Consider the following 20758-nt stretch of genomic DNA (forward strand, 5'->3'; position numbering starts at 1 on the left):
TAAAAATAAATAGATTTAGGACAAGCTCATCCCTTCAGTACAACAATCAGGGACAGTTTGGGGTTATCTGTGAGGGAGAATACCATCTGTATCCAGAGAAAGAATTGTGGAGTTTGAACAAAGACCAAAGACTACTATTACCTTTAATTTAGGGGGGAAAAAACTGATATCTTATCATGTAATCTTGCTATCTCTTATACTTTATTTTCCTTCCTTAAGGATTTGATTTCTCTCTCATCACATTCAATTTGGAACAGTGTATACAATGGAAACAAAGTAAAGACCGGCAAATTGCTTTCTTTGGGGGGGGGGGGAGGGAAGCAAGATTAGGGGGAAAATTGTAAAATTCAAAATAAATAAAATCTTAAATTTAAAAAAAGAAATAGATTTAGGTAGAATTTGAGACCATCTTTATGGGTCTCAAAGGAATCTTACTGAGTCTTTAAACCACATTATTTTGTTATCATCTTGTTTTTATCAAGCATTTATTAATGTTCTTATTGTATGCTGGAGCCCTGTTATATAAAGACAAAAATAATATAGTTCCTGCTTTCTAAGACCTTATATTTTACTGGTGGATAGCCTGTACATGCTTAAAGACAAACAAAATAAATCAGTTTCATTTCATCTCCCTTCTCCTGTCCCCACCAAGTCACCCCTTGTAACAAAGATTAAAAAAGAAAGAAAGGAAAATAATTCTTCCAAATCATCTCAGACTTTATTTTGGTGTAGTAATCCACTCTCCTACCTATGTAGTGAGGGAGGGAAAGGCAAATTTTCAGCTCATCTTTAGGACTAAGCTTGCCCATTAAGAATCATAATATTTAGTTCTTTTTGTTCTTACTGGTCACATTTTTGAATGCTGTTTTCTAGTTTCTATTTTGTTGCAAATCATAGAAGTCTTTATTCATTAGTAATATTCCATTACATCTTAATTATCAGTGTTCCTTTAGTTATTCAGTCTTCAGTTGATGGGCTTGATTGAAGTTTAAAAAAGAAACAAAATGTAGTCATGTTTTAATACTGCCCTTCTTGTGTGACAAGGACTGTTTACCTAACAGTTAAGTAAAATAAGCCAACACATGGTTCAGAGCATGCAATATTTCACTTCTGTCCTCCATACCTGCTTACCATCTCTAGAATCAAAATGGATTATTAAATTAATCATAATCTGAAGTTTTTAATGTTGTTTTCTTTTATTATTGTATGTTACCCCTTTCTTTATTGTCAATTCATACAAGTCATCCGAAACTTCTTTGAATACGTTATTGTTTTTTTTCCTGTGGAATAATTCCATTATATTCCATCTACTTTATTTATCAATTTTACTTTTGCTATGACATTTTAGTGTACATAGGACCCTTTTTTCTTTGACCCCCCCCATTCACCTTTCTTGCAGAATTCCAAATTGTTTTCTAAAAAAAAGGACTCATTCAGTTTGATCTTTGTTGTTCAGCAATTGAGGGATTTGCTAGTACGTATTTCTGTTTCTGTCTTTGAACTAAATATTAATAGGACTCTTATCAGTTTTATTGATGAACTGTTAAAAATATAGATCCTACAACCTTTTTACTAAGATGAAGAAAGGAAATAAAATTGGCAAGTAGTTCTATTTACTTAGATGAGTTATACTTTGGGGTGAAAAATAAAAGCTTTTGGTATTTGAATTCAACAAACATTATTTTTCTGATTATACTTGTTCTCATTTCCATTAACTTATTTAGAAGGGATCATAGTCAGTATATATAGTTTAGATAAAAATTTAGACTGTGAAAAGAAGCAATTATCAACTTTGTATATTTCTCCAAGAACTATGAGATGAAAAGATTTGGTGCTCTAAGTCTAGCATTTATTTTCTGCTATAGTGAATAAAACGTAAACAGAGAAACTGACATCTTTTATAAAGTTCTACTTCTCTTAATTTTAGTGTAGGATGTTAGGATAATTTCCAAATTATCAGAAAATTAACATGCTGATTCTTTTATTAATTTAAAATTTATTTTTAAATGACTTTTTATTGTTATGTTGTTATATTTTGTTTTGTATCACCTGTGTTTCTTTTCATATATATCACTAATCATAGGTTTTTCCTCAAGGTAATTCTTTGAACTTTCTTCTCTCTTCCCACTCTACTATTTTGTTTGGTGAAATTACCTTCCTTGAGGGTTGGGAATTCAGGGAAGCCTGGAGGGATTTGCATGAACTGATGCTGAGTGAGATGAGCAGAACCAGAACATTGTACACCCTAACAGCAACATGGAGGTGATGACCAATCTTAATGGACTTGCTCATACCAACAGGACAACAATCAGTCACAATTTGGGGGTATCTGATGGAGAATGCCATCTGTATCCTGAGAAAGAATTGTGGAGTTTGAACAAAGACCAAAGACTATCACCTTTAATTTTTTTTAATGTTATCTTATTCTGTAATTTTGCTGTATATCATATTTTGTGTGTTTCTTCCTTAGGAATATGATTTCTCTCTCATCACATTCAACTTAGATCAATGTATACCATGGAAACAATATAAAGACTAAAAAACTGCCTTCTGGTGGGGGGAGAAGCAAGATTAGAGGGAAAATTGTAAAATTAAAAATAAATAAAATAAAATCTTTCTAAAAAAAACTGAAAAAAAAAGAAATTACCTTCCTTGGATTCAGTTTTCACATTTAGTTCAACTTAGCTCTTTCTGATTTTCAATCTCTTATTTTTATCCATTGAACATCTAGAATTGGATATTCAGGATTTTTTTTTTCCTTTGAGACAGCCAGGATTAAGTGATTTGCCCAGGTCATCTAGCAGTAAGTGTCTGAGGCCTAATTTGAATGCAGGTCCTCCTGATTCCAGGTCCAGGTCTATTCCCTGTACCACCCAGCTGCCCCTCAATCGAGTCTTAAATTCAACATGCCCAAAACTAAATTGATAATCTTTTCCCCAACTTTTCTCCTTCTCTTTCTAACTTCCTTATTACTTTTGAGGGTGCCACTATCTTCCCAGTCAATCAAATGGGTAGCCTAGGTAGGTGTCAACTTTGAGACTTGCTCAAACCTTCTTGACCCCTTCCAATATCCATTTGATTCCAGTCTTATTCTATACTCCTCAGCACATATTCTACCCTCTTGAGTCACCATTCTTCTTGCTGTCTTTCACATAAGACACTCTGTCTCCTGACTTTGAATCTTTGCACTGGCTGAGTTCCTTGTTTGGAATGCTCTTCTTCCTCCCTTTACTTCCACCTTTTGTAAGAAGCCCTTTTTGGTCTCCCTCAGTGCTAGTGCCTTCCCTTTGAGATGACTTCCAGTTTCCCTCCACACAGTTGTGTGATGTTGGCCTCCTGTTAGAATGTAAACTCTTACAGGCAGGGACTAGTTTGGCTCTTCTTGTGGTCCCTGTTGCTTAATAGCATCTGGCATACAAAAAAGCATTTTGTAAATGCTTATTTAACTGACTGACCTTTATCTCTCTTCTTCCCAAGCCCTGTAGCCATCACTTAGAATGAAGAAGAAAAAAAGAAGAAAAAAGTTCAGCAAAACTACCAAACACATCAAAATGAACATTCTAGGCATTATCCCGTTCCTGTGTGCTGGGAATGAATCTCTTTTCATGTCTACTTTCTGGGGTCAAATCATTATTTGATCATTATTATTTTGCCACTCTTAGTTTATTTTTTTATTTGTTTTTCCAACTACATACAATGGTAGTTTTTAAAGAATCTTTTTTTTTTTTGCAAGGTTTTTAGTTTTATAATTTTTTTCTCCCACTCTTCCTTCCCACCCCTCCTTCCTCCCCCTGCCCTGGATAGAAAGTGATATAGCCTTTATATTTGTAACCATTCTAATCATAGATCCGATATTGTACCTGTTGTAAGAGAAGAATCAGATCCAAAAGGAAGAAAGCAAATGACATAATACCTAAGACAACTTTTAAAAATTGAAGCCAATAAAGCTTTGGTCTTCATTGAAACTCCACATTTACTTCTGGATATGGATGATATTTTCCATCACGAGTCTTTTAAAATTGTCTTTGATTTTGATACTGCTAAAATGAACAAGTCCGTTACCTTCCTTGGATTCAGTTTTGGATTCATGTTGTTGTTGGTGTGATTAATGGTCTTCTGATTTTGCTCATTTTTCTTAACATCAGTTCATGTAAGTCTTTCCAGGCTTTTCTGAAATCCCATCCCTCATGATTTCTTACAGAAAGTAGTTTTCCATCGCATACATATAACCACAATTTATTCAGCCATTCCCCAACTGATAGACTTCCCCTCAATTTCCAGTTCTTTGCTACTACAAAGGAACTGTTATGAATATTTTTGTTTATGGCAACATTTAGTTTCTTTTGTTGCTCATTGTTTTCCTGGTACCTAAATGGGCAAGAGCCCCTAGTGAACACCAAATCATAGGGAGGTTCTGGAGTATTAATGCTCAGAAATCATTATAAAGAAATACTGCTTTCTCCACTTTTTTTTGCCTCTAGTTTGCCCATTTATCTGTTTCTTTTGGGGAGATTCCTGACAGCTGGAGGTTTCTTGAAAAAAGTAATATTTGATTTGACCTTCAAAGAAGTCTAGGAATTCGTAGAGTTAAGATGAGGAAGGGGGAAAGCATTCCAGGCATAGACAGCCTAGGCAGTGATAGAAACAGAAGCTGAATGTTGTGTACTGAAAATAGAGCATCGGCCTGTTTGGATATTGCATGAGTAAAGAGAAGTAATAGTTTAAAAGGGCAGTCTGGAATATTTTTCATATATTTCTTTTTTCCCCCCATATATTTCTTTTTAAGTGAGGATGGAGTGGGAGTGATAGAGGTGCCCAAAGAAAGAGGAATTGTATTGTTTACCTGAATTTCTGGATGAATGGTGGTGTCCTTGAATGAAATATTGAAGTTTGGAGGGAGGGGTAGTATAGTTTAAAGGGAAAAATCTCTTTTGGGCAAGTTGAGTTTGAGGTGCTCATGGGCTATCAAGTGAGACTACGAGACCCTGGAACTCTGAAAGGAGAGATAAAGACATAGACTTGGGAGTCCTTTGAATAGAGTGTTTGAGGAATTTAGGTGGTAAAAGGGATTATTGCTGAGCTTGATGTGAAAAATACCAATTTAAATGCTGCCTTGGGCATTTATTAGCTGTGGGATTTTAGTTAAATCTTTTAATCTCTCAGTCTCAATTTCCTCATCTTCAAATACAGGGGGTTTGGAGTAGATAACTTCTAAGGTTCCTTTGAACTCTAAATCTGTGATTCTGTTATCCTATGGAACCTCTTGAGTGACATGCCCCCAATTCCTATTATATTGCAGAAGAGATTGAGATTGGAAAGATCTCTGTCATGAAAACCAGTGAAGTTTTCTTGATGGAGGAGGCAGTCCATACTGTAAAGAGGTCAATGCAATTTAGGGCTGAGAAGAAGCTTCTAGATACATTTGCTTTATAAAAAACCCAATTTCAGAAAATAGAATAATAAAAGCAGAGTCCTAATAGAATAGTTAGAAATATTCAGAAGTATAGAAAGGACTGGACTGTCTTGGAATGGAGAGGTTTCCCCCTCCACTTGAGATTTTCACTGCAGATGTTGAAATATTGTTTGTAGGTATTCTTTTTCAGTCATGGGTTGGACACAGGATTTGAGATTATTTTCAACCTTGAGATTTTGTGAGTATATTTTGAGGTTTGTACTTGTAAGGCAGTGATTTATTGTTTATTAATTTATGAAGGAAATATGTAATTCTTTATAAATATTTTATTTGTTTTCCAATTATATGCAGTAGTAGTTTCTATCTATCTTTTTTGGTAGGACAGTATGTAATTCTGACCACTTAATTGCATCTTTCCAGGTATTGGTGCTGAATTTTTGCAAACAGCAATATTATGGTTATAGTTTTTATTATTTCCCTGCAAGAATCTGTGTAGATCAATAAATCTAAACACTTTGAGAATGACTTTTTAGTAATTTCTGGCAGCAATGATTTAATTTTACATCTTTATCTTAAATGTCTGTTTCTATAAGCAAATTCTTATGACTCATTAATTAGTCTGAGTTTTAGTTGATTTTGTGAATGTTGTCAGTAGAGGGTCTTTTGGTTTTACTTTTGGATCTTAGCTTTTTTACAAGTTAGGAGTTAGACTTAAATAGGCTTTTGTTAATGATTTTGATGACACCTAGCTAAGCTTCTCCATTGAAAGACTAGAGGAAGATAATTTTAGAGCATGTACTTGGGGGATTGGGCAGGATTTTGTGGGGGTGCTGCAGTGGGAGAAGGATTAGTGTAGCCTAGCACTCTGAATAGGAACACTGTGATATGGGGATCACAGATAACTTTTTTTTAGGTTTTTGTAAGGCAAATGGGGTTAAGTGGCTTGCCCAAGGCCACACAGCTAGGCAATTATTAAGTGTCTGAGACTGGATTTGAACTCAGGTACTCCTGACTCCAGGGCCAGTGCTCTATCCACTGCACCACCTAGCTGCCCCGATCACAGATAACTTTTGAACCACTTCTGAATTTTTCTTCAGATCAGTTCTGTCCCTAAAATAGGAAAAAAAGTATCTTCATTTTGATTTCTGCTGTCAGAACTCAGAGCCATATAATTTTTAAGGAATCCATTAAACCTTTCTGGGTCTCAGTTTCCTCTTCTGTAAGTTGATGGAATTGGATGAGATGATTGAAAGTGCCTTTCATTTTTGATTTTATGATCTTGTGAACTTGGGCTGATAAAAATAGACCTACATTTTTGTCAAATATAGATTGAATAACTTTCCATAGGCTAGCCTAGGAATATAAACAATATTTATGATGTTTCTATGAATAAATGAGTACTAATATGCCAAACAAATGACTAAAAAAGGATATTGTGGACAAAACCTATTTGTAAATTGTAGACTACTTTTAATGAAACTGTTACTTAACTGAGGAAGACCCTGAGTAGAGGTGACTTCACTTAGATAGTGAATCATAAAGATGCAGATTTTAGATCCAGATGGGATCTTAGAAATTATTTAGTACTATCCCTTTATTTTATAGATGAAGAAATCTGAGCCTCAGAGAGGTTGCCAAGATCACATCACAAATTCAGTCAATAGAGTTGGGACTACTTTCTAAGACTTTCACTGTTATTTGGGTATTCTTTTGGTTATACTATGCTGCTCAACTATTCTACTTTCCTTAATTGTGAAAAATTTGAGGTAAAGTGTAAGCTAAATCTTGAAAAGGAGATGGTTTGAAGATAAGGAAAGAACAGTTCCACTGCATTATAGGCAGTGAAAATGTCACATTTCAAGAAATGGGAGCAGGAACAAGAAAGTTGTTTACAAAGGATATCAAACATTAATTTGACTGAAGAAGAGAACCTGGGAAAGAGAGTGACACAAGCTACAATTGCAAATTGAAAGCAATCCTGACTAATAAAGATCTTGGTTCTGTTCTCTGCTAGAGCTGTAGTCTTGGGAAAGATGATTGCCTTAGTATTACAACTAGAAATATGATCATGAATGTAAGAGTAGTTGACCCTTGCTAATGATGAACTTCATTGTAGTAGAGGTCATCTTTTTAAAGTAGAAAATCCCCTGACTACTGACATTTTTCTCTCTTGGGACTAAAATTGATATAAAATGTCTCTCCAGGAGAGGTGAATTTTACAGTATTGCCAGTTCTTATAGGTAAAATCCCTATAAATATGAATTTAGTTGACCATCCCAATGAGACCACACATTCCTGCAATAGAGACCTAAAAGGGAAGTTTCACTGCCTTTAATCCCACATGGCTTTAATTCTGCTTATTGAGAAGTCAAAGCAATGATTGCATTGGAGAGGTAGGAAACTGGTCTTAGAGTTCCCTCAGCTCTGCCACCAAATTGAAGTTTCCATGATCTTTGACTAGTCTCTCTTTTTTTAAAATAATCTTTGGTCTTTGTTTAAACTCCACAATTCTTTCTCTGGATACAAATGGCATTCTCTCCATCACAGATAGCTCAAAATTGATTATTGTAAAATCCTGGTTGTTGAACTGATGGAATGAGCAAGTCCATCAAGGTTGATCATCACCCCCATGTTGCTGTTAGGGTGTACAATGTTCTTTTGGTTCTGCTCATCTCGCTCAACATAAGTTCATGCGAATCCCTCCAGGCTTCCCTGAATTCCCATCCCTCCTGGTTTCTAATAGAACAATAGTGTTCCATGACATACATATACCACAATTTGTTCAGCCATTCCTTAATTGATGGACATCTTTCCCGATGTCCAATTCTTTGCCACCACAAACAGAACTGCTATGTTCAGCCAGTCTCTTAATCTCTTATTCTACTTGGTAAAGATGAGAGTTGGCAACCAGAGGTTCTGGAGTTTTTCTAGGATTTTCATTTGGTATTAGAGTGGTAGGAGTGGGATAGTTTACCAACAATGAAATCTGAGTGACATCAGAGGAGAGACAATGATGGTTACTATTTTCCCTTCTTGCTATGAAATCTAACCAGCCCTCTAGGAGAGCATGATCAGAAGCCAATTTGGAAATCTACCAGGTAAAGCTTTGAGATTTGTTGATAAATTCCTATTGGGAAATGGGATTACTAAAATCTCCTTCAGTTCTGAGATTAGATTTTTTAATTCTATGATTATACTTTGACTTTTTTCAATAAATAGGTAATTAGGATAAAAGGAACCCTTCTTACTTGGTTCTTGAACACTGTGTTCAGTCTATCTCAATTCAGCTGGATTCTTACTACTATATGACATATCTTTAATTTATTTTTACTCCAAAATTCTTTACAGTAATAGTTTGAAGCTTCTCTCCCCCCCCCCCCCCCAACTCTTTGGAAACTTTCAATTTCTTATGTTCAGCTGTTGAACTTCCCTCCTGTTTTACTGAGATTACCGAATTAAATTTTTTTTTAAATGAAAACTCCCTCAGCTCTTTTCTATAACACAAAACTTCTACTTCATCCTTTATTCTCTTATATCAAAGGAGGGCAGCCAGGTGGTGCAATGAATAGAGTCCCAAACCTGGAGTAAGGATAGCTCATCTTTCTGAGTTCAAATCTGGTCTCAAACTCTGTGTTACAACTCACTCAACTCTACTTGCCTAAGCTTTCTCATCTGTAAAATGAGCTTGAAAAGGAAATGGCACACCATTTAAGTATCTCTGCTAAAAAAAATGCCAAATAGGGTCACGAAGAGTCATAAATGACTGAAAATGACTGACTTAGAATGTCACAGAAAGAATGATCTCTTTCCACAGTTGGGCCTTTTATTTCCTACTCTTGAACCTGTCTTCTACTTATTTCAGGAGTTTAATCTATCAGTCATCCAGTCTGTTTGCTTTACATCTTTCAGTCTGTTTCACTCAGTGTTTCTGCTTAGAAACAATACTCATGTTTTTCTGTCCTAAAAAAACAAAATACAAAAGCTGTCCCTGAACCATCCAGTCTTGATGTTTCCTTTTTATACCAGACATCTGGCAAGAATATTCTATATTCACTGCCTTTTTTCCCTAGCTACTTATTTTGTGAGATTATGAAGTGAATCTCAATATTGAGGAATTCCCAGGAACCATCTAATCTAGCCTGGACTAAGAGTCCATTCTATGGAGTCTGTTGAAAAATAGTTATCCAGTCAAAGTTACCTTGACATCCTGTTTGCCTATCTTTTCAGCCTCCTTTAACAGTATTGGCCCTCCTGCACTAAAGAGTGGTCTTGTAATGTCACTCTTTCTTTAAGATGTATCTCAAGCTCAACTTCTTAATTTACCTTTCTGATTTCTCTCAGCTGTCAGTGTCCTCCCTCCCAAAAGACCTTGAATTTTTTTTTGTATTCACTTTACATGTATACTATATATACTTAGATGTTACTTTTTATCTCCTCCATTAGCATATTTTCTAAGATCAGCAGGTCTAGAAAGAAGTTCAAGAAGAGAAGGATCATAGACTTTAGACATCTGCATATAGGATTAGTGATAAAAGTTAGGTACCTCTTTTTCATTTGAAAGGGAGAATGCCTTCAAAAGAGTTGTGTCTTCTGGGGCTGCTAGGTGGCCAGTGAATAGAGTGCCAGCCCTGGAGTCAGGAGTGCCTGAATTCAAATCTGGCCTCAGACACTTAATAATTAACCTAGCTGTGTGGCCTTGGGCAAGTCACTTAACCCCAATTGCTTTGCAAAAAAAAAAAACAAAACCTAAAAAACTAAAAAAAATAAGAGTTGTGTCTTGGAGTAGGGATTGTTTCTTTATATTTGCAATCCCTCTTCCCTAGTACAGTGTCTATCACAGAATCGACACTTAATGTTTAGTGGTTTATTGATTGACCAAACAAGGGGGATCATTATCACCTCTACACTTCTAATTCATGTTTTGACAATTTATTGTTAAAAATTTCCTCCTGAGTACAATCCAAATTTGTCTATTACTTCCATTCATTGTTACTATCATTATCTTCTGGCATTGAAGAGAACAAGTCTGACCCCTGTTTCAAGGTACAACCTTTTAGATGATTGATAATTTCTGAGGGTTCATGCCCTTGTGTGTCTTCTCTTTTATAGGCAAAGTAGAAGCTATTCATTCAGTCAATTGTCATAGGACATGAAATCAAGGTCCTTTACCATCCTCATTGTCATTCTTTGTTCTCTAGTTTATTGTCATTTTTAGACTGTTATGTCCTGTTAATCTTTGTCTTTAAGTTCTTGCAATACATTGTAAATAATAGGCTCTGATTAGTGGATATCTGATCTAATTAAAGAACCTCCACCCATATTTTTAAAAATATTTATATTTTTACCTCAATTATATGTAAAAATAATTTTTAATATTAATTTTCTTTTAAGTTTTCAGTTCAAATACTATTCTTCTCTTCCTGTTCTCCCTCCATCCTGAGATAGTAAGCAATCTGATATAGGTTATACATGTGTTATCATGTAAAATATTTCCATAATAGTCATTTTGTAGAAAAAAACAGGAACCAAAAAAGAATTAAGTGAAAAGTAGTGTCCTTTGGTCTGTATTCAGACACCACCAGTTCTTTCTCTGGAGGTGAATAGCATTTTTCATCATAAATGCTTTGGGATTATCTTGGATCAGTGTACTGCTGAAAATAGCTAAGTCATTCACAGTTGTTCATCATGCAATATTGCTGTTACTGTGTACAATGTTCTGATTCTCACTTCATTCTGCAGTCTAGTAAGTCTTTCCAGGTTTTTCTGAAATCATTCTGCTTGTCATTTCTTTTAATTCTTTTTCTTATTTTTTCCAAATACACATAAAGATATTTTTCAATTCATTTTTCTAAGATTTTGAGTTCCATAGTTTTCTTCCTCCTTTCCCTCCTCCTTCCCCTTTTACAGCAGAAATCTGATATAGATTATCCATGTATAAACTATTTTAAACATATTTCCATATTAGTCGTATCATGAAAGAAGAATCAGAACAAAAGGGAAAAATGAGAGGGGAAAAACATAAAACAAACTTTAAAAATTGAAAATAGTATGCTTTGGTTTACATAGTTCTTTTTTTGGATGTGGATGTTATTTTCCATCCTAAGTCTTTTGAAATTGTTTTTTATCAGAAGAACTAAGTTTATCATAGTTGTTCACCACACAATGTTGTGCTCATTGTTCTCTTGATTCTGCTCACTTCATTCAGCATCAGTTCATATTAGTATTTCCAGACTTTTCTGAAGTTGACCTGCTCATTATTTCTTACAGAACAGGGTAATACTCCATTACATTTATATACCACAATTTGTTCAGCCATTCCCCAATTGATGAATATCTCCTCAATTTCCAATTTTTGACCACCATAAAAAGAGGTGCTATAAATATTTTTGTAGAAATAGGTTCCTTTTCCAATTTTATTGCTCTCTTTGGGATATAGACCTAGTAGTGATATTGATGGAACAAAGGGCATGCAGAGTTTTATAGTCCTTTGGGCCTAGTTCCAAATTGCTTTCTAGAATGGTTGGTTCATTTCACAACTCTTCCAATATGAGGATTAATGTCCCAGTTTTCTCCAACATTTATCATTCTCCTTTTCAGTGAGAACCACTGAAATAGATTACAAACCTCATATCTACCTCCATGGTCTAGACTCTAAAAATCAGGAGAGAGAATAGCATCCTTTATTTATCAAGAACATAAGACTTGAAGACCTGATGGTGGAACAATAGTAATGTCTCTGACATTACTTCTTGCCTAGTTAGCCTGCTCATGAGAACCTACAATGGGGATGGTAGCTAGTGTTTATCCCTGTGGGTAGGGATTTGTGGATCTGTTTATAGAATGATGTTTTCGTAGCTCCAAGGATTTCTATATGATATTAAGAAGAATAAATTAAAAGACTTTGAGCTATCTTAGCTGCTAGTGGAATGGTACAGGTGAGTGAAACCTTAGCAATCAGGTCTCAAAATCAACAGACCACTGTCTGGAAAAAGCCTGAAGAATGGGAAGGTCACAGACTTAAGAAATTGGCATATGATTAATGTTAAAGTGAAAGTAAAGTATTCCTTTCTCTTTCTAGGAAGAATAATTTGCTTAGTACATACATACGAGTTTCACAGTTTGTTTATCTTGCTGCATGCATTCTCTGTTATGTGGACAGGGAGGTGAAAATAGAAGTAGTTCTTGGCTTGTATTTGGCATAATCACTCAGTATTCTTGTTCCCTGAGCACCTGAAGGGAGAAACATTATAGGGCTGTTTAATTTGGGTGGAGGCAGGACCCTGGGGGTCCTTTTCCTTTGCAACTTGCTTCAGGAAATGTAATTTTTTTTCTGACTAGATCTGATGGCACAAAGCCAGTTTTGAATTTCTCAAATCGTACCCTGATAGACTTGTTTTCACTTAGCCATCCAGGGATCGTCTCACTTCATAGCTGATGCTGAGTCTGGATGCTGCTACTCCAGTGTATATGCCTGTAGAGTCACATCCCACTTAGTTAACCTCTGTGGGCTCTGATTTCCTCCATCTGGAAGAAGGATTGAATGCTCTAGCTTCTGAGATCTGTCTCTTCTAATTTTAGATCTGATGTGGTAACCTGGAAATACACATACTACGTATATATATGATCCTGTGATCTCTAAATAGATTATAAATATATTTAAAATTTGCTTATAAAGGAAAAATGACCATTCTCTACAAAGCTATTATATATATATATATATGTATATATATATATATATGTTGTGCAGTGATTTTTGCTTAGCTTAATGAAAATTTAGCTAAAAAAGAGGAAACTTTCTTTAGATAAGATGGAATTCCATTCAGCAATCATGAATTAAGTGCCTATTATATCTGACCTGACTCATCACGAGTGAACTTCTGGTTACTGGAAGAGTAAATTTAGAGGCAGGAGGGTTGTCTGCCACATAGGATCACATTAGGAATAGAAGACTACACTTGGCTCATTCACCTGCTGTGTAATCATGAGTAAGGTCCTTAACTTTTTTCCTCATTTATAAAATGAGGATGACACTTGCTAATATTTAAATCACAGGGTTTATTAGACTCAGATGAGAATGCAGATAAAGTGCCTTATTATATGAATTGTACTACTTTACAGAGTATTTTGGCATTGGATAAAAAGTTAGAATAGACTTGATTCTCCAATGCAATTAACCATTCTCATAAAACCATTTCTTCTTCAACTCCTAATGGCTATCCTTCAATGACCTTTCCTTGTGGGATTTTTCTCTTTGATTCACTAACAGTACCTTTGGTTTAATAGACTCTGAGACTGTTTGAGAAAAGATCACATTTTTTTTTTTTGATGAAAAAGAAACAATTTGTGATACAGGTGTTAGGTATTTCAAGATGGAGGAGGTAGTGAGTGGGGAAACGTCTGTTTCAGGTATCAGGTGTTCTTTAAAAATGCTTGTTGAATTTGAAACTTTAAGGAACCTTGGGTCTTATTACTGGCTTGTAACCAGAAGCAGAGGCTTGTGATACATGATACGGTTGCCAGAATCTTATTTGAATGTTGACTGTCAAGTATGGCAGGGTTATCCAAAAAGTTACCAGTTACTTTTGCGATGTAGTTCACTTGGGTTTGGCAGCTCCTAACTGTTGACTGCATGTGTCACTTGTTCACAAGATGGCTTGTTTTCAATAGCCTTTTCAGTCATAAAATGACTAGCAACAAAAATGCCTTTCATTCATAACATTCTTTGTTCTCTTTGTACTGAGGTCTGGAATTCAAAGGAAGAAGTTAGATTTTAGTTTCTGTTCTCTAAAGATAGATAGGATAGGGGTCGAAAGTAGAGATATTCAATGTCCTGATGAAGCCTACGAAATAGAATTTTGGGGAGCTGGGAAAGCTTCTGTCAAGTCAGACTTTTTTTTTTAGATTTTTGCAAGGCAAATGGGGTTAAGTGGCTTGCCCAAGGCCACACAGCTAGGTAATTATTAAGTGTTTGAGGTTGGATTTGCACTCAGGTCCTCCTGACTCCAGGGCTGGTGCTCTATCCACTATGCCACCTAGCTGCTCCCAGACTTCTTTCAGATAAAAAATTTAGGGAAACTGACCCTGCAAATTGCTTTGTTTCCTCTTTTAGCCCAATGATAATAGCTGACCTTAAATATAGTAGTTGCAAAATTTAAGACTTGACTGTGATATTAAAGACTACATCCTCAAGTAAGATTTCCCCCTTCTTTTTTGAAGGTTTTATGATAATAATGGAGAAGATAGTAGTAATTTGGAAGTTAGAATTTCTGGCTTCAAGTCCTGTCTGTGGCAATTCCTCTGTGACCTTGGCAAGTCACCAAATCATTTTGAGCTTCTTTCTCCTTATCTTCAAAATGTACATGATAATTTTTGAATTACTTTATCTCTAGGGTTTTTGTGGGGAAACTACCCCCAAAAGTCTTTGTAAAATTTATGCTGTTTAAATATGAATTGTTTGTATTTGGAGAATTCATATTTTTGGTTATAGTAGCCTTTAAAGATCCATACATTTCATTAGGCACTTTTATTAGGTACTTTGACCCCCTTTTTTTTTTCATGAATTTCTTTGGCTAAAAAGTTCACAAGCTGGTAACTTTTGGCATGTATTGCGTTTAATTAAGTGATACTAATGTCTATGAAGTGTTTCTAAGGTGCTTGAATGATAGATTTGTATAGTTAATTTTGGGTTTGTACTTTTCCCGTGTGGTAAAAATTAGCCAAATTTTTGCAAGGCATTGGGGTTAAGTGGCTTGCCCAAGGCCACACAGCTAGGTAATTATTGTCTGAGGCTGGATTTGAACTACTGGTATTCCTGACTCCAGGGCCAGTGCTCTATCCACTGTGCTAGCCACCTCAAGCATCTGAGACAGGATTTGAACTTATATCCTCTTGACTCTCCAGGGCTGGTGTTCTATCCACTATACCACCTAGCTGCTCCAACATTACTTTTTGAGAATAGAGTCATTTCTGTGATATAATAATGAGTAAGACTTTAGTGGAGTTTAATTTTAAATCTTGCCTTCCTCTAGCAACCTTTAATGATTAAGATTATTTTGTTATGTTTGAAATTGAGAGGAGACCAGAGAATAGGAGTTTGATTCCCTCTAATATTCTGAGTTATTGTAATCATTAGTGCTGAAAGGATACCAGTATATTTAGTCTAATTTCTCACATTGAGAAACTGAACCCTGGAGAAATGAAGTAATTTTTTTTTTAAGGTCATAGAGCATGGCATAGAATCTTGTGTCTTTAGACTTGAAGTGTGGAACTTTTTTCAAGATACCACACATTATTGTGGGCTGGAGTCAAATGATGATTCTTTAAATCTTAGATTCTTTGTCGTAGGGCAGAGAAAACTGGCAAGTAGAAAAGGCATCTCCTGGCTCTGCCAGGACATTTAAGTGGTCTTCTAGTTATGATCCCAAGCATAATTTTGTTGGCTGCATGAAGAGTTGGCACACCTTTTCCAGTATTCTACTGATGATTTAAAAGAGTGAGAAAAAAAAATCTTGGTAAAAGTAGGTCTTTAGAGTGAGAATAAATAGTGGTGGATGGACTGACTGATTTTTAAGGTTGCATTTGTTAAAATTTTTGCCTCTTGCTGGATACAGCCCTTGGGTTTGTTTGGAAAAGAATCATCTTAAGTCTTTCTTCAGGGATAATTTAAGATGATCTAATAGATCTTATATTCGTATAATGTATGCTTCCACTGCCAAAGTCTCTAACAATTACATACTTCAAAACACCAATGTAATAAGTACCCAGAAAAAAGAGCAGAACTGACGTTTTCTTAAACTCTAAAATTTCAGTCTTTTTATTTCATGAAATGCCCTGAAAATGTAAATATTGAAAAACTAGTTTGATTTAAAAAAAAAACTAAAAACATGGGGAAAATAAGATTATTTGGAAGACATTACTGTGTTAGTCTCATTTCTTTGCTTGACTTTTAGGGCAAATTAAGCCTTCATTTTTACCAAGTTGATCTGGTTTCTTTTCCTTTTTTTTTTTTTCCCATGGAGCATCCATCTCTCTCCTGGGAGAGATGTTTTTGTTGCAGTTTCTAATTTCTAATCATTCTGCAGATCTGGTATTTTCTCTCTGTTCCTCCTGGAACCAGGACCATTCTTGCATGCTGTCAGAGGGAACTGAGATTAGGAACCTGGAGTCCTCCTATTAGAAATGCCTTTAAAACAGCTAACTACATGCAGCTGTTCTGGTCTTGGAAGCTCAATGTATAGAATACTGGCCCTGGAGTTAGGAAGATGAAGTCTTCCTGAGTTCAAATCTGGTCTCAGAGACTTGCTAGCTCTGTGATCCTGGCTGGAAAAGGAAATGGCAAACTACTCTAGTATCTTTGCCAAGAAAACCCCAGATGGGGTTGTGTAGAGTCGGACAGGAGTGAAAAATGACTGAACAACAATAACAACATGGAAGTATTAATTTCAGGGTAGGACAGAAAATAATTTGTTTATTAGTTGTCATAGTGATTCTGTTAGTCTTAGCACTTTAGGGGCATTCAATTTGTTCTACTATAGTCAGACATCTAGAGAGGAAATCTTTGCAGGATGATGTATTTTTTTAAAAGGGTGGTCCTGTGAACTATTTTTTTCCCCTAAGTATTTCTCCTCCTCTTCCTCACTGCCAGAGTTGTAAAAATGGATCTGTTTTCCTGAGGTATCCCAGCTTGTAACAAAAAGCTTTTTGATAGTTGGTTGTTGAATCACTGGGATGAGGTCATTCCTTTCTAAGCTGTGTGCAATGTTCAAACTATTTATTGAAACAAAAGCCTGTTGGGTAGGCTGACCACACAATAAGGCTTGCCTCTGCGGTCATGTTCAGGGCAGAAAGGTGGGTGTTCTCTGTGATGGAATGCCAGCGATATGGGGAAGAAAGGTGAAAGGTGCTCAAGGCTTCTGGCCAGGCGTGCAGTGAGACCAGGGAGATGGAGTGTCTCGGGACACACCTCAGCTTGGGCTCCTACTTGAGCTGCCAGCAATTGTTTTAGATTGATTTAAAATGAAAGCCACCCTTGGAAAGATGTTTGATTAATTTTTCTGTTTATACCAAATTAAATTGTAGTGTTGCTTTTTTTTTTTATTAACTTTCAGATCAAGCCTACTAATAGCCATAAGTGACAGCTGAGAGAGCTGACAGGGATGGGAAAACTCTAAAAAGGAGAAATAGAGAAGTCTGACCCCTTTTAGAATCACTCAGTTTTCAAATTGAGAAGGAACTGAGGCCATCTAGGCTAGTGTTATCAAACTCAAATAGAAACTGGAGCAAGTAAACAGTCCAGAAGGATCCCTCTAAGCCGTCTATTGATTTGGTTTTAAAATGTAATGATATGCTCTGCTTTAATTGCATTTTCCTTTATTTTATTAACTATTTCCAAATTACAGTTTTTGATCTTGTTTGCTGTGGGTGGTGTGCAGGTGGTGTTTGACACTTCTCACCTTGCAGTTTTGCAGATGGGGAAAACTGGCAGCCAGATTAAGTGACTTGGCTGGTGTCATAAAACAAGTAAGTGGAATAGCCAGGACTAATCTTATCCAACTTTCTTTACACTGTCCTAGCACTACTCTTGTGAAGGTATATAAACTCTGAAATTCTGAAACAGCCATGAATGAAGAACTTTCTCTAGTTTCCTGGGCCTTAGATGGACCCCACAGAAGGCAGTTTGTTAGTCTTTATGTCATTCCCATAGTATGCATGAATGTGATGAGAGAGAAATCACATCCTTAAGGAAGAAACATATAGTATGAAATGGAGCAGAATTACATAATATGTTAACTTTTTTTTTTAATTAAAGGTAATAGTCTTTGGTCTTTGTTTAAACTCCACAGTTCTTTCTCTGGATACAGATGGTATTCTCCATCGCAGATATCCCAAAATTATTCCTGATTGTTGCACTGATGGAATGAATAAGTCCATCAAGGTTGGTCATCACCCCCATGTTGCTGTTAGGGTGTACAATGTTCTTTTGGTTCTGCTCATCTCGTTCAACATCAGTTCATGCAAATCCCTCCAGGCTTCCCTGAATTCCCATCCCTCCTGGTTTCTAATAGAACAATAATGTTCCATGGCATACATATACCACAGTTTGTTCAGCCATTCCCCAGTTGATGGATATTCCCTCCGTTTCCATTTCTTTGCCACCACAAATTTATCTGCTATGAACATTTTTGTACAGGTGATGTTTTTACCCTTTTCCATAATCTCTTCAGGGTATAGACCCAGTAGTGGTATTGCTGGATCAAAGGGTATGCACATTTTTGTTGCCTTTTGGGCATAATTCCAAATTGCTCTCCAGAAAGGTTGGATGAGTTCACAGCTCCACCATCACCGCTCACTTTGAATAAATATCTTTACTTTGCATTATATTTGTGAACCTGTTATATCCCTCCAGGAAGTTAGGGACTATTTTTCATTTTTGTCTCTCCAGCATCATACCATGTAGGTAGTAGGTGCTTAATAAATAGCAAATTAATTGAATTATAATGATGGCCCTGAGTCAGGAGTATGGTTGGGAATTGGGAGACCTTTGTTCCAATCCTAGTTTAACTAGCTACGTGACCTTGGGCAACTTGCCTCTCTGGGTCTCAGTTTTCTTCTCTATTTGTAATGGGAGTGAGAGTCTGTCTAATAGAAGCTGCTCTGCCATGGGAATTTCAGCCTGCACAGTCATTCTCTAGTTGAGGTTCACTATCCCCATAGTGAAGATACCTTGCTCCCAACCAAAAACTTCTGAATGTTGGACTGGATCCCTTTGATGACCCTATCATGTCCCTCAATAAGCCTTATAACTCTAGAGTAGATCTTCCCGGGGTGAGATTATCCTTTTTCTGTCTCCTAAATTGAACTGAAATCTTATATTCTAAACTGTAAAATTAATCCAATGTCTGTTTTTTTCTTTTGCTTGGTTAAATAGATTTACTCACATTAAGGGAAAAAAAAGTGTTAGCAGGTAGTCTGCTAATTAACCATGTGATGAAGAAATTATTTTGGGTGGGCTGCTGAGCCCAACCTGGTTTGCATTTAAAGGCTCCAGCCAGACTTAAGTGATCGTCTGTCTCTGTCTTCTGTCTCTGTCTCTCTCTCTCTCAACTTGGAGGCTCCAGCAGATCTTGCCTCCTGACTTCAGGGTACTAGCCAGGAAGGGGGGAAAAAAGTCATTTTGGTTGCACACCAGTTCTGGCTTAGCAGCCAGTCAAAAGCCCATTTCTTCCCTGCATGGTTAGTGGACTGGAGACAGCTGGAGAATGCCTACCTGCCAGTGGGGGATTATATTGGGGAGATGCTTTAGCACATGCTTATGAGGACTGGACTACCCTTGACTGCACTCTTCCTCTTCTGTCTCCCTCCTGTAAATTGATATTAGTGCAGGTGATTTCTAGACACCCCCCCACCCCCAGCAGGAACATCATAGACTTTATGGTGGGGCTATAAGAAGCAGGTTTGCCAGGTTCAGAAGCCATTCTATTAAGACTTATGAATGTGAAAAAGCCCCCCACCCTTTCCCTCTGTTACTTGTGTAGCTCTTTTTATGTCATACTTTGGCAAATCACAAAAGAGGCCAAGGATTCAAAGAGTCTGAGGTAAGAAAGAAGTGCATGGCAAGGGTTGGAGACAGTGGAGGTGTGGAGATGGAAAATGAAGTAGCTAGTAGTCCCATGGGGCTGATATCTGGAGGATATGAGGAGGAGGAAAATAAGTCTGGAAAAGGAAAACTGTGTGGAGATGGGAAATGAAGTAGCTGGTAGTCCCATGGGGCTGATATCTGGAGGATATGAGGAGGAGGAAAGTAAGTCTGGAATAGGCAAACTGTAGCTAGCCTGAAAGGTTGAACTGAGGTGTTTGTGTTTTATTCCAGAGGGATAGTAGTGACTCTATAAAACTCCTGACTTGAGGAAGATTATTGGCAGCTATTTGGAAGGTGGCATGAAGTAGAGAAGAGATGGGAAAAAAATCCAAATTAGGAGAAGGGTCAGGAGAGTTGAGAGAAGGACCCAGCTGATGCAGTCAGAATCTGGCTTCCTACAGTGGAGGAGACCTGTCTTCACTTGGAGGAAGATAAAAATGAACTAGGTTTCCTTTTTATATATGTAGATCCTTTTTCTTTTTCTAGCTTCCTGAAGAATTTTATATCTCTGTGTTCATCTGTTTTGCCAGGTTTCAGAAATATAATTTGGATTAAAACTTGTAACATATCAGCCTTGTGCCAATTCTTTTCTCTGGGTGAAGTTTTTATTTCATAACATTAAAAGGCTCACATTTGGGGCAGCTAGGTGGCACAGTGGATAGAGCACTGGCCCTGGAGTCAGGAGTACCTGAATTCAAATCTGGCCT

The 20758-nt window shown here is 36.5% G+C and overlaps 1 protein-coding gene across 9 annotated transcripts in view; it reads left to right on the forward strand.

Annotated features, from left to right (window-relative positions):
• MAP4 (microtubule associated protein 4) overlaps positions 1-20758 on the forward strand; it is a 223737-nt gene that overhangs the window by 17854 nt on the left and 185125 nt on the right. Inside the window, exon 1 of one of the 9 annotated variants that reach the window (XM_074197699.1) lies at positions 337-17932. The exons of the other annotated variants lie outside the window; for them this stretch is intronic. The gene's annotated coding sequence lies outside the window, so the exon portion shown is untranslated. Of the gene's footprint in view, positions 1-336; positions 17933-20758 lie in introns of those variants that run through there. 9 annotated transcript variants of the gene reach the window in all.

The sequence above is a fragment of the Macrotis lagotis genome, chromosome 8 (assembly GCF_037893015.1).
Source record: "Macrotis lagotis isolate mMagLag1 chromosome 8, bilby.v1.9.chrom.fasta, whole genome shotgun sequence".
Lineage (NCBI taxonomy): Eukaryota > Metazoa > Chordata > Mammalia > Peramelemorphia > Peramelidae > Macrotis > Macrotis lagotis.